The sequence below is a fragment of the Plecotus auritus genome (assembly GCF_963455305.1).
Source record: "Plecotus auritus genome assembly, chromosome: 7".
Taxonomy (NCBI): Eukaryota; Metazoa; Chordata; class Mammalia; order Chiroptera; family Vespertilionidae; genus Plecotus; species Plecotus auritus.
Window position 1 is genome coordinate 57,058,882 of NC_137774.1, and position 7,474 is coordinate 57,066,355.

At 40.0% G+C, this 7,474-nt stretch overlaps 1 pseudogene across 1 annotated transcript; it reads left to right on the forward strand.

The window, feature by feature from the left end:
• Positions 1 to 878: 878 nt before the first annotated feature.
• LOC308252636 (centrosomal protein of 83 kDa-like) lies at positions 879 to 2,325 on the forward strand (annotated as a pseudogene). The gene is made up of 2 exons: positions 879 to 1,172; positions 1,375 to 2,325. The product of its transcript is annotated as a centrosomal protein of 83 kDa-like (transcript).
• Positions 2,326 to 7,474: the final 5,149 nt, after the last annotated feature.

Here is a 7,474-nt window from a genome sequence, read left to right on the forward strand (position 1 = left end):
CTTATCAGGCCCATGTTCAGTGCCATCATTTTGGCAGTTTGAAACTGACAACGATGAGAGTATTTACACCAGGGAAATTGACAAAAACTACAAACCTTAACTTCACTTAATGTACTATTCAATGCTTTAACTAAAAGGAATGGTGGAGAATGTTAGTGCATTAAATTTATAAGTGTATCATGCAAGCGGGCTTTAAATTGTCCATAGGATAGAATTTGAGAAAGAGCAATTTTCCTTCCAGTATTCAAAACATATAGTTCCAAATGGCAAAGAAGACAGTTGAGTCCTTGAGGAATGAGTGAGGTGAAAACAGATGTCCTAGGTGCTGAAGTCTCCTCCTATTAGTTAAATCATAAATTCATTTTAAAAATTGGCAAAAGTTTCTGACCAGACATTTAAACAAAATAGATAAAGACAGTGTAAATAAATGTACGGAACAATGCTTACCATAAAAATTCCTTAGAAAAATGGATTTAAAACAAAACAAGTTAACACTAAACTCATTTCTGGGCCTACAATTTAAAAATATTAAACATTGGACAAAGGGCAGGACTTCCTGCTTCCCTAGTGCCAGGATCTAGCAACCCAGGTCACCCCTAGGGCTGGAGGGGCTGAGGGCAATGGGCTGAGGTGGTGTCCCCACCTGAGGAGGTACAGGGCTGGCCCTGCACCCCTGAAAAGGCAGCCCCACTGCAGAGGATCAGGGCGGTGCTAGTTTTGTGTCTGCACCTTGCAAGGCTGTGTGTGAGTCTGGTGTAGTTTGGCCTCCCAAGATCTTGTCTTAGCAAGAAGGAAGTGGAAAATAATCTTGGAAAGAAAATGAAGACAATAAGAAAACCAGAACTTATTTTCACATGCTTGTCAGCTTACTCACCAATATGAACACTCTTCCCACCACTTGTCCTCCTGGTGGAGACAGTGGGCTGACAGATTCTGACCCTGTGTTACAAGCAATGTTAATTGATGAAAGATAACGATGTGAACATCATAAAACTGTCACTATGAGAACTGAACACAACAGGTTGAAAGATGAGTACACAACGTCACAAAATAAACTCAAGTGCCTGCTAAATGAAAAGCAAACTAACCAGGAAAAATTCCAGCTGCTTTTTGAAGAACTAAGAGAGGAATTATTAGAGAAAACTAAAGACTTAGAAGAAATAAAGCTGCAGGTATTAACTCCACAAAGCTTGGAATTGTTCAGAGCCCAAATACAATGAGAATTAGAAACTAAATGAGAGAGCGTTTTAGGAATCTGGATGAAGAAGTTGAAAGGTATAGAGCTGAATATAATAAACTTCTCAAATCAGAGTTCGAACACCAGAAAGAAGAATTTGCATGTGTTTTAAAAGAAAAAATAAAGATATGAATCAGAGATTGCAATCAATACTGGAGAAAGATAAAGAAGAACTACATAATCAGCTGCTTAGTCTTGATCCCACAAGAGATAGCAAATGAGTGGAGCAACTTATTCGAGAAAATGTCCATTTGGTTCAGAAATTAAAAGAGTTAGAGGCTGAAGCAGCCGAATTAAGTGCTGTAAAAGAGAATTCTAGAGCTCAGATAGAAAATGCCCAAAGAATTCAGGTGCAATAGTTGAGATGCAAGCTGAAATCAGATCCCTGGAGGCTGAAAAACAGTCAAACTGCAGGCTGAATGCTTGGAAAAAGAGCTACAATCAAGCAATGAACAAAATACTGTTTTAATCAGTAAATTACATAAAGCTGAACGGGAAATAAATGCATTGACCCGTAAAGGAACTTAAACAAACAAATTAGAAATAACAGACTTCAAACTGGAAGCAGCAGGAGCTAAAGAGTGATCTAGAAAGGGAAAGAAATAAGATGCAAAGTGAACGGGTTACAGTCAGACAATGAAATTCTCAAGTCAGCTGTTGAAGTGCTCTTAGCAGATAAGGATCGTGAATTATTATGTAAAGTACAAGCTGCCAAGGAAGAAGGTTAACAAAAACTCGTGGTATTACAAGATGAACAGCTTGAACTTGAGAACAGATTGGTGGACTTAGAGAAAATGAAAGTGGAATATGCTTTGTGGAGGCAGTCTGAAAAAGATCAGTGTGAACAGAAATGGCGGGCTTCACAGATGGCAGAAGAGTCGGCCAGAAGAGAACTTCAAAGTGTTAGGTTAAAACTTGAACAACACATTGTGAGTATTGAAAATGCAGAGAAAGAGAAAAATGAAAATTCTGACCTGAAACAGCAAATCAGTGGCTTGCAGATCCAAGTGACCTCACATACACAGTGAATGAATGAATTGCTGAATTCAAACCAAATACGAAGGAAATGGTTAAAAATAAATGAGTAAATACATATATATATATATATATATATATATATATATATATATATATATAAATAAAACATTGCATGTGCTGGCAAGGTTTTAGAAAAACTAGAATTTTCATTACTGTGGGTGGCTGGGAAGGAAAAGGGAACAACCATTTTAGATCACAGTTCTGCATGTCTTAAAAAGTAAAACACTCACCTATACTGAAACAATTACATAAGTAAAATATACATCTATATACAGAACTAAACCCACTATTCCCAGAAAATTTATTTATAATACCCCAAACCTGGAAATAACAAAAACCATAGACAGATCATAGATAAAGTTATTACCCATAGAACACAATAATACTCAGGAATAAAAAATAATTAAAAATTTACATAATCATTAGTGTTCAATCTCAAAATAACTGTGTAGCATGAAGGAAACCGGTATTTGTTAAAGAGTACACAACTTATAGTGCTTACAAAATTATCAAAAATACTAGTGGCCCGGTACATAGATTCGTGCACATTGAAAAGAAATTAATTAGAAAGTGGCTAGCGGGGCAGGACTGGGTGAGATGGGCTGGACATGCCCTGGGGCCAACCTCCCTTGGTCCCTTCTCAGCCAGCTGCACCTGGGCTTGCACTGTGGCTCGAAGGGGTCTGTGGAGTGAGTGGGATCCCTCTGGCATAGGTGGGGTCCCTCAGCCTGGCCTGTGGAGATCAGGTCGAAATCAGCTCTCTGATATCCCCTGAAGGCATTCTGCAAAGATGAGGTCACTCAGCAGTTCCTGCATAGAGTGTCTGCCCCTGGTGGTCCATGCACATCATACCTACCGACCAGTCGGACAGTCAGTCAGTTGGACCCGTGGTCGGCAAACTGTGGCTCGAGAGCCACCTGCGGCTCTTTGGCCCCCTGAGTGTGGCTATTCCACAAAATACCATGGCCTGGGCAAGTCTATTTTGAAGAAGTGGCGTTAGAAGAAGTTTAAGTTTAAAAAATGTGGCTCTCAAAAGAAATTTCAATCGTTGTACTGTTGATATTTGGCTCTGTTGACTAATGAGTTTGCCAACCACTGAGTTGGACAGTTGCTCAGCCTTTTATATATATATCTATACTAATAAAAGGGTATATGCTAATTAGTCCGGGTGACTAGACATCTTCTGGACATTAGACTTCCTTCTGGACAAAGCCACAGTGGTGGGAGCTGAGGCAGAGGTGGTTAGGGGTGATCAGGCCGGCAGGGGAGGACAGTTGAGGGTCTACAGGCTGGCAGGGGAGCGGTTAGGGGGCGATCAGGTCAACAGGCAGGCAAGCGGTTAGGAGCCAGATGTACTAAACTGGCAGTAGGACATCCCCCGAGGGGTCCTGGATTGGAGAGGGTGCAGGCCAGGCTGAGGGACCCCCTCCCATGCTCAAATTTCGTGCACAAGGTCATATATATATTTCTATACTAATCTTGTAAAAGAAGGGAAATCAATGACTGCATTTAGGGCAGGTGAAGGCAGAAAGAGAGATTATGAAAGGGCAGGAGATAAATATAGGGTGTGGCAAAAGTAGGTTTAGAATTGTTGTATGGATATTAATTCAATAACTAAAAATAAAAATAAAAGCATAAACTCTTCTCTGGCCAGTGTGCCTCAGTTGGTTGAGCAACATCCCCTGCTCTGAAAGGTCAATGGTTTCTTTCTAGGTCAGGCCATATGCCTGCCTGGATGCTTTGGAGGTGGCGTGCAAGAGGTAGCAGTTCAATGTTTCTTTCTCATATCACCATTTCTCTCTCTCTCCCTTCCTGTCTTCCTAAAAAGTCAATAAAATATTTAAAAAACTTAAAAAATATATAAGGTATTTATTTTTTTAAAAAGAGAATAAACTCAGTGTTTTGCATATTCACATCTGTAAAGCAACTGCTACCCTAACCTGTATGTGGGTGAGAGATAAGCTTATTTTACATGAGACTGTTTTATAGCTTTATCTGTATGTCCAATCTCAACAAATAGTACATTAGAAGAATAGATTTTGTTACATGTCAATTATAAATCTACCTAAATAAAGCCTTAAAAAGCACTTTTAAATAAAAACCTAGATAACGCCCCTTGTTAGTAAATTAAAATAGTGACCTGATATGGGTTCTACCATCTCTCCTAATTTCTTTGGATGATCAGCCTTATCTCCGGGGCAGAAAATATTGGAAGGAAGTGAAGACTATTGCCATCAGAATCAAATCAACAGGAATGCAGACTGGTTCCAAAACACACATCCGAGACTGATTACAGTGTACTCCTCCCTCTAGCTTTGAGGTCTTGCCTGTTGAGGAAACATTGAGGTGAACACCCTAAATGGGCCAGGGGAATCCAGTAAACTGTTAGATGATTTTTTCGGTCAATGACTTCAGCCAGAGGAAACAGCTATGGAGGTTTCGAGAATGTCTGTACAAATATATCACAAGCCACAGCCCTTTGATCATTTCTGGATAATGTTCAGAAGAGGCACTTTTCATCTAATTCACTACAATCTTTGCCACTCACTGTTAATACAATGTTTATGTCCTAATGCTGGCTCGATTTATACCTCAGAGTCTTAAAACAAATGACCACCGTATAAAATTTCCTACATGGCTCATGGTTCCTTTACAGTATGTGGGGAAGAATTCCCCTAAACATTGCTGAGAATTATCTAATTCATACCGTGAACAGAGAATATAATTCATATAGTTAGCAGAAGAACAACACAGGACTCCTCTTCTGGGTGACCAATTCAGCTCCTTAAAATCACACTTATAACTGAAACTTATGAGGAAACTAGAAGTGTATGATCCATTAAAAGGAGGTTAAATTCAGGTAAATGGGTCCCAAAGAGTCTCCTTCAGTGTTGTTATTCCAAGTGAGAAAAAGAAAACATTCCCTGCACATTTAAGGCTTTTCTCCAGTGTGAACTCTTGGGTGTGTAACCAGGCCAAATTTGCAACTAAAAGTTTTCCCACATTCACTACACTCTAGAGATTTTTCCCTATTGTGACCTCCATGGTCTTCCATGAGCTTAGAGTTTTGCCTGAAGGACTTTCCATAATTACTACTCTCAGACAGATTTTCTCTAATGTGAACTCTCTTGTGGTTAAGGGGGCGATTATTGCACTTAAAAGATTTCGCACATACATGATTTAAATGGTTTTTCGCCAGTGTGAACTCTGAGGTGTTGAATGAATTGGAACCTTCAACTGAAGGACGTTCTACATTCAGTACATTCATATGGCTTCTCTACAATGTGTAGTCTCTTGTGTTTTGTGAGGCTATGTCTTTGTCTAAATGACTTAAAACAATAAGTACACTAATATGGCTGCTCTCCAGTGTTAACTTTGTGGTGTTGAATTAGGGAATACCATCGACTGAAGGGCTTCCAATAATCACTACACTCATATGGCTTCTCTCCTGTGTGAACTCTATGGTGTGTAATGAGGGTGGATCATAGACTGAAGGATTTCCCACAATCACTACACTCATACTGCTTCTCTTCCGTGTGAACTCTGTAGTGTACACATGAGATGAAACCTTCGACTGAAGGACTTGCCACATTTACTACACTCATAACACTTTTCTCCAGTGTGAACTCTGTGGTATTGAATGAGGGTAGATCTTTGAGTGAAGGCCTTCCCTAAATCACTATACTCATATGGCTCTTCTCCAGTTGAATTATCTGGTGTTTAATGAGTACAGTGCTCTCACTAAAGAAATTCCCACAACCAGTCCACTCATAGGGCATTTCTCCAGTATGAATTCTCACTGACGTTAAAAATTTGTCTAAAAGATTTCCCACTTTTGTTACACTCATAATTCACTTCTCTAGAGCAGACACCCTGATGTTGGACAACTTTCTGTTTGTGCCTGGCACCGTTTTCACATTTCCCACTCTGGTGCAAACAATTTCAACGAATAAATTCCCGTGAAATCTCACTGCCATTGTGTGGATCCTCATTGTTAAAAGTTGCCTGGTGCTGGACATGATATGAGGTGGCTGGGAAATCTTCCTCAACCTCCCTACCAGTTGAAGACACTCAAGATAAACACAAGATGATCTTGGACTCAAATGAAGCCCTGTCCACATTTTTTCCCCCAGGGTTCCTTTTCACTAGCACCCCACTGTTGCTGGTGAGGATTTGCATTCAAAGAGAAGTCTCTCACACATGCATCACTGAAGAAGTCTTTCTGCAAAAAGAATGCTGCTGGTAACTTAGTCAGATGGAGCATATCTTTTAACACTGAGAAACATCAAGTACACAGAAGGGACTGCTGTGTTGGTGGAGCTGTCTTAGAAGCCCTGACCTGTGACTCTTCTTCTACAGACACACTCTATCCAATAGGTTCCACTGTATCTTCCATTTATGATAACAGCTTAATAACAGAGAATGGAAAGGAAATAAATGTTGACTGTGGTGTGAGGGAAGTTCTAATACAAAAGTGTATTCCACATAATACATTGGCTCCATGCAATTGTCCAAAAATAAGAGATCTTCAGGAAATAGTAATAAGAGGTTGCTCTCAAATTCTGGGCATCTGAAGATAACAAACTGGAAAAGACATCACCAGAAATATGACCCAGACATGGCAAGTACCACATGGAAGAAAATCAAGATGTAAAGCTCATTCTTCTGCTAAGTGTGTCCAGCAGTGTTTCTCTGTTGGTGAAACAGGCAAGCTGTTCAGAAGGTTGGTTATGTCTTATTCTATGTAAAAACAATAAAAGAGTCTCTGGTGTTTGAGGACTATTTACACGTATATGTGCACCTCATAACACATGTGCAGGACAATGTTGTAGAATATTGCAGAGAGAGCAGTGCAGAGGGACAGGTGATATAAAAAGGCCCCAAAGGAGAAGGTAGCCAACAGGCAGGTTAAATGACAAGTCAGCAAAGAATCAAGTATGGGAAAGAAGATGTACAAATGAGCTGTGGCCAGTGGCTCCTGCAGCTAAACACTGTTGGTCACGTGCAGACTCAACACAGCCCTTATGTCATAACTTCCCCCAGTTGCCACTAAGAAGTGCCAAGCCTTAATTGAGATCATCTTGCATGTTCATCATGTGAAAAAAAACCAGGGTTATCTTTGTACCATGTATTGTACAAGTATATAAAACCTGAATCTCCAGAGTGTTAATGAAGGACCACAGAGGTGAGCAACAAGCA